The following is a 7,392-nucleotide window of genomic DNA, read 5'->3' as shown; positions in this document are numbered from 1 at the left end:
TCACCCGGAAGTGCGCGACACAGCACTTCCGGCTGCCGCTCACGCGAGGGTGCGGGGGGCGCGCGGCCTCGTCGGGGCCGCCTCGGCTCCCCTCAGCGGGCAGCGCCCCATCCCCGGCTTCCCATCCGCGGTCCTGTCACCCAGTGTGCCCGGGGAGGGCCGGGGCCTCCATCCTTCGCCCTCCCCCACAGCTTCCAGGTCCTCCGTGGAGGGCGCGCGGGTAGCTCCGAAGGCACGAGCGACGCCTCCCGCGCGCGGCTCCGCGTCCTCCGTAGTGAAGGAGGGGAGTCGGGCTGGCTGGGGGTGGCCCGGGCCCCGGGGCTCTTGCACCGAATCGGGGTCCTAGGGTTCTGGGGAGCCCCGTCCTCCGGAGATGGGAGCCGCTGGGTTTAATCCGGACGCAGCGCCCTGGGCGTCCAGGAGCCGCGCTCTGTTCTTGGTACTGAAAGCGGTAGGAAAAGCCGGGGACAGCTGCGGCCACGAACGTGTATTCACTAGTCCATGGACACTCGACTGCGTGCGGGGAAACAAGCAAAACCTTTGCCGACAGTTTCCCCTTCCGAGTTGCGTGCAGCCCGGGGCAGACGCGGAAAGCGTCAGGACGCATCGAGGATGGTGGCTAGCAATGGGGATCAGAACATGCCCGTGCAAAACACGTTGGCTCAGAAAGGGTGAACTGAAGGCCGTTATCAAACCACGTGTAGGAGGACATTTCTGCTCCCCCTCTTCCATCCCCAAACCACAGGTTTCCCTTGGAAAGGTAACATAAGCTTCTATTGTGTCAACACAAAAGCAAAGCCTTTTCATAGTAAATATTTCCATGTACTTGGTCCAAAGTTGGGATTTGCAAAAACTGTACTAAAACGACTTTTATCAACCCCACTTCAGCTCGGGGCCTGGCTTGCTCTCTGGAGCTCTACCACTTGAGCCAGTTCTACACCCCAGCCTTATAGTGGTTAATTTGAGATGGAGTCTGTCATGGATTTTTCAGCTAGGGTGACTCTGAACCGCCAAAGTTCCTGTCATAGGCATGATCCACTGGCACCTGGCTATAGACCAATCCTTATTTTCTATTAGCTTTCCCCCTATATTTATCCCCCACTATTTACCGCCTCTAGAAGTCCCAACCCCTTTTCCTTTGGCCACCTTTACACAGTGCATCACTCTTAGTTAATTGATAGCTTATCCCAGGCCTGCTTCTTTGTATTTTCCCCACTGTTCCGAGGAGTTGTATAGGAATGTGGAATGACTCTTTCCTTGTCATTTTGTCTTTTGTCCATTTATTTAATTTTCAAGACTCAGCTACTGAATCTAAGAAGGCAGGGGAAGCTTTTCTCCTTTCCCATGAGAGGAAAAAACTTGACTTCAAAAGTCCAATGAGGGCCTTTGATTTGGAACTGCCAGGAAACATTTCAGGCTAGACAATGGAAGGATGAGTATATATTACAACTAAGGGAAAAGAAAAGGAAAAGCCTGACATGGGGATGAGGGGTGTGTGTGTCTGTGTGTGTGTGTGTGTGTCTGTCTCTGTGTCTCTGTGTCTTTGTGTCTCTGTGTCTCTGTGTCTTTGTTTCTCTTGTGTGTGTGCACTGAGCAGGGAACTTTGGCAACCAATGGAATCAGGAGCCTGGCCTGTTGAAGATAGGAGTAGCTTATTAGATTTACCTGGGTCCTGTCCAGGAAGTTGTGTTTCTTTCTGTGAGCTATGCAGATCTTTTGAAGGGTTTTAAAAGGAGACAGATGGAGGCAAGTGATATTAGATTTGGACTTTTGAATCTTTTGGTAAATTGACCATAATCCTTTGGTAAATTGACATAAATGACTGTGTTGAATAGCTGTTTAGAAGTCACATTTTGGGCATGCTTTTAAGAGAGCTGTTGGGGGCTGGGTGCCAGTGGCTCACACCTATAATCCTAGCTACTCAGGAGGCTGAGATCTGAGGATTAGGGTTCAGAGCCAGACCAGGTAGGAACATCCATGAAACTCTCATCTCCAATTAACCACCAGAAAACCTGAAGCAGTGCTGTGGCTCAAGTGGTAGAGTGCTTGCCTTGAGCTGAAGAGCTGAAGGACAGTGCCCAGGCCCAGAGTTCAATCCCCACAACTGACAAAAAAGGGGGGCTGGGGAGGGAGCAAGAGGGTTGTTGGGAAGCTTAAGGCATTGCCCACCCTGTTTTCTTTCACTATTTCTAGGGTTAACTCAACATGTGTTTAGAAAGTAGATCACTCGTTTTGAGGCTTAATGCCTCAAATTATAGGTATTTTTTTTTAGTTTATTCAAGTTAGTGCAAAAAGTTCTATCATCACTTTCCTGTGCCATAAAAGATATTTTATTTTATGGATTATGTGAGCAAAACCACAAGGCACAGTTGAATGAATGCCTGGAATATGTGCTGAGTAGACAATACCCATGTACTTCCAGCTCCCTGCACTGAAGCCATTACATGCATCCTTCTTTTAAACCATCTTGAACTGAGTGGGGAGATGCCATGGTTTGAACTTGACTTCCAAAGCATCTTTGGAAATCCAATCCCCAAAGCCCCAATGTTGAGAGGTGGGGCTTAATGGAAAGTATTTAGGCCTTGAGGGCTCTAGCCTCACAAATAGATTAATGACTGTTATGAACAGATTTTGTTCTTTTCCTATTCTTTCCTGATGATTCCTTCAGCATATTATGATGTAGCAAGGTAGATGGCTCTCACCAAAAGCAGCTCTTGGCCTTCTCAGCCTTAAGAACTGGAAGAAAGGACTCTATCCATTCTTCATAAACAACTCAGTCTATGGGGTCATTGGAACACAAAGCTAAGATCATAGAATCTCTGGAAAAGTAAATAATTTCACCCTAAGTGTTGCTATAATACTTTTGCTTGTTTTGTTCTAAGGTATTCCATCCTTAAAGCAAGGATAATTAAAGGACAGTCCTGATCAGTGGTACAAAGTGATAGGTTCACAACTCAAGGGTCATGGCTTGGTTCTCAGGAAAGATCACAGTAGCAAAAACCGTTTTAACCCTTCTGTACATCACCTTTATAATAATATCTATTAAACAAGCCTTTTTAAGGGTGAAAAAGTACAGCAGTGGGGATTACTGGATATGGATGAAAGTGAACTATGCAACTTGTGGGTAGAGATGGGAGGGAGGGAATGAGAGAGAATGAGGGAACAGAAGACTGTATGAAAGGAAATGTACTCATTACCTGACTCACATAGTTGTAATCTCCCTGTATATCACCTCTATAATAATAAAGTAAATTAATTAAAAAAGTATTTTTAGAGGTGGCTTCCACAAGTCTCAGTAGTTAAATGGTAGCCACTAATATCTTTTCTTTTTCTTTTTGTTAGTCCTGGGACTTGAATTCAGGGCCTAGGCACTGTCCTTGAGCTTTTTTTTTTTTTGCTCAAGGCTAGTACTCTACCACTTGAACCACAGTGCCACTTCTGACTTTTTCTGTTTATGTAGTACTGAGGAATGGAGCCCAAGGCTTCATGGATGCTAGGCAAGCACTCTACTACTAAGCCACATTCCTAGCCCATTAATATCTTTTGAGTACAATGTGTTAAGCATTTATAGGTGGTGTGTGTGTGTGTGTGTGTGTGTCCTGTGTGTGTGCCAGTAGTGGTATTGGGGCTTGAACTCAGGGGCCCAGGTCCCTTAGCTGTTTTGCTCAAGGTTGAGGCTCTACCACAGCTCCACTTTTAGCTTTTTAGTTGGTTAATTGGAGATAAGAGTCTCATAGACTTTCCTGTACAGGCTGGCTTCAAACTTCAATCCTGAGATCTCAGCCTTCTGAGAGGTAGATTTACAAGCATGAGCACTGGCACCCAGCTACAGCAGGTGTTCTTTATGATATACATGAACAACTAGGATTACTGTTTGGTCAGAGAGTTCTATAGTTGTTGGCTTCTATAGTCGCAGAAACCTAGGAGACTGCCTTCTAATTTTCCCAAGAGGGAAAGACCTTTATCTCTACATATATACCAGCCATATTAGTTAGTTAGCCATGTTGGCTTGCAGATGCAAGGTAGGGACCAGTAACCTGGTTTGTTTTTCACCATTGTTGTATTTCAAATATCACCTAAAACAATTTGTTGGGAGTGCTTCCTTAATTCCTAAACATCCTACTCCACATCATCCACAGAGGTTAGAACTGAAAGTGGTAACATGACCTCAAACTATGGCTTGAAAGTCAGTTTGAAAAAAAGTAGAATGTTAGAAGTCTTCTTCACCCATTTTTCAAGTGAATGTTAAACACTGTTATATCCTTTAATTGTCCTCTAAATATTGTTGTATGTAATAGTGTATCCATGTTATCTTTCACAGTTCCAACACTTCCCTACATCTAGTTTCCTAGCCTTCAAAATTAATTCAGAGATAGGGTGAAAAGAACAAACCTCTTGTTTGGGGGAAGCTAGCTAAGATTTATCTGATTTCCTCCTTTCCATATTTTATTTTATTTTATTATTATTTTTTGGGGGGGATCCGGTCGTAGGGCCTGAACTCTGGGCATGGGCACTGTCCCTCAGCTCTTCAGCTCAAGGCTAGTGCTCTACCACTTGAGCCACAGCACCACTTCCAGCTTTTTTTCTTTTTGCTTATGTGGTGCTAGGGAATCAAACCCAGGGCCTCATGCATGCAAGGCATGCAAGGCAAGCGCTCTACCACTGAGCCATCTTCCCAGCCCCTCCTTTCCATATTTTATGAACTGGGAATGACTTACTCTTATAGATCAAGTTACAGAAGGAGAAATTTTTTTCATTAAAAAATTTTAGTATGAAAAATTTAAGTACTACATGTAACTAGTAGCATAATAGTATAATGAACTCCCATGTTACCAGCTTCCTTTGATCTTCCAAATATAGCCCATATTCTTTTATTTATACTCTCACTCACTCTCCTTCACCGCGTATCAAATTCTTTCCTCTTGCTACATTAAGGCAAATTCCAGACCTAGTTTCATCTTTAAGGGAGGGGGTGATTTGTAGCTAGTCAGAAACACAGTTCACAACCTGGAACAGAATTGTGTCAGAACAGAATTGACTTAAGACACCCAGTTGTTGTATTGAAATGAAATCCTCATGTTGGGAGCAGTGCCTCACATTTAATCCCAGCTACCCAGGAAGAGGAGGTCAAGGAAGCCTGAAGTTCAATGTCAGTTCTGACAAAGTTATCAAGACCCTTATTTCAAACAATGTACCAGCCATGTTAGTGCAAGCTTGTGATCCCTGCTGTGTGTGAAACACCAGTAGGAGGATCAGTGAGATCCAGGCCAGCCCCTGGCCAAACTCTCATCCCAAATGAATGTAAAGGACTAGGGGGATACCCAAAAATACAAAGCCTGCCTGGCAAGAGTGAAGCCTTGAGTTCAACTGTCCCTCCTCCACATCTGGTCTAGTGCTGTGTGGGAGAGTAGAAAGGAGAGGAAAGTGGGGAAAGCTTTTTACAGCTTATTATTTAGCTTTCAGCTCCAGCCAGGGCTTCTCAGTGAACCTTTCTGGGCTGTCCTGTTTCTTTTTTTTTTTTTTTTTGTCGGTCGTGGGGCTTGAACTCTGGGCCTGGGCGCTGTCCCTCAGCTCTTCAGCTCAAGGCGAGCGCTCTACCACTTGAGTTACAGCGCCACTTCTGGTTTTGTGGTGGTTTATTGGAGATCGGAGTCGCATGGTCTCTCCTGCCCGGGCTGGCTTTGAACTGCGATCCTCAGATCTCAGCCTCCTGAGTAGCTAGGATTACAGACATGAGCCACCAGCGCCCGGCTTGTCCTGTTTCTGATAGCACTACTCATTGCATTACCTGCCTCTTCAAGGCACTCTGAATTTTCATAGCATAGTTTGCAGTCTCTCCCATTAGAATGCAAATGAGTACAACCTCTTGTCTTGTTCATTGCGGCTCATCTCAAACAACAGAGATTAAGTCTCAGATTTTCCTACTGGACTGGCTTTGAACTGTGATCCTCAAATCTCAGCTTCTTGAGCAGCAAGGATTATAGGCATGAGCCATTTGTACCAGGTTGACATTATTTTCAATTAGTATACATTAATTGTAAAGGAGGGAGTTTTCTTGTGACATTTCAATATGAACATAGAATGTATCCAATTCACGATGTAGCCTAAGTTGTTCTAGAACTCCAAGCCCTCCTACCTCTTTCCCCCAAGTACTGGGATTATAGGCATGTACTACCACATGCAGCACATCTGTTCTCTTGGCCTTAAATACCATTTGCATATTTACCATATAACTGCAAATATACCTTAGCTTTGAACTTGGGTTTGCATACCTAATGACATGGCTACCATTCACCTTAAATATTCAGAACAGAACTCTCTATTATCTCTATAGTATTCTGACCCTGTCTGGTCTGATTTAAGTCCCCACTCAAGTTCTCCTCTTGTTTCTTTCATTCATCCCCTAACCTCCTATGTTGCAGTTATGCTGCTTTGTTTGTCTTTCCCATGTCCCCAATTTTGTTATATTCACTACTATATGCTTTGTAATGCATAAGGGCTAGCTGGTGAATCACTGTTCCTCAAATCAAAGTGGGGCTTTTTCATCTGTTCTCTATGAAGGCCAGTCTCATTTTCTTTACATTTTTTTATTTGGTGTCTATATGTGCATACAATGGTCCTTGATCAGACTCATCCTGGTTGATCACCCTTCCTCATTCCCCCTCCTCCTATCAACCTCCAAACAACACATTTCAGACATGCTTCACTGTCAAAATTTTGCTTGTCAAGTAGGTTTTATTTTCCCCAAAGGACTTACTGCTACATGTTATTTTTATTGTTTACTGTACTACTTCAGTGTAAGGTTCCTGTGTACAGGGACATTGTCTGTATCCTTCACGTCTAAACCAACGCCTGGGATGAAGCTCCGAGAGCTATTTTCCCCAAGTGGTTCTTTATTCAAGCAATATGGTCTCCCCCCCCCAGACCTTTCATTGTCCCATTCTCACGGCTTCTATGTATTAGGAAGCATTTGAAAGGTTCTGACCTCCGAAATCACACAATATATTTCCTTGCTACCTTTCCCCTGAGTCTTCTCTGTTTTTATTAAACACTAATAGAACATTCGTCATGTGTCAGGAGCTCGGCCAGATGCTGAGCACAAAGCTGAACAAAAATAAAGGGTGGCAACTTCCCTCGTGAATGGTTATGGAGGTTTTGGAAACACATAACCGGACTAAAACATCTCAGATCTCCCACCTTAGTGCTTTCTACCTCTCCAGTCAGGGAGGTCCGGCCTGCAGGTGCCGAGGCCTCCGGGCCCCAGCCCCGCCCCCATCCCTCGCCCCGCCCCCGCCACGCCCAGATGCGCGCCGAGCCTCAGGGGCGGGGCCAGAAGCGGCCACTCACGAGCCTCCACGTACCGCAGCAGCAGTGACGTCAGGCTGGCGCGGG

The sequence above is a fragment of the Dipodomys ordii genome, unplaced genomic scaffold (assembly GCF_000151885.1).
Source record: "Dipodomys ordii isolate 6190 unplaced genomic scaffold, Dord_2.0 Scaffold4, whole genome shotgun sequence".
Taxonomy (NCBI): Eukaryota; Metazoa; Chordata; class Mammalia; order Rodentia; family Heteromyidae; genus Dipodomys; species Dipodomys ordii.
Note: the sequence above shows the minus strand (reverse complement) of the source record.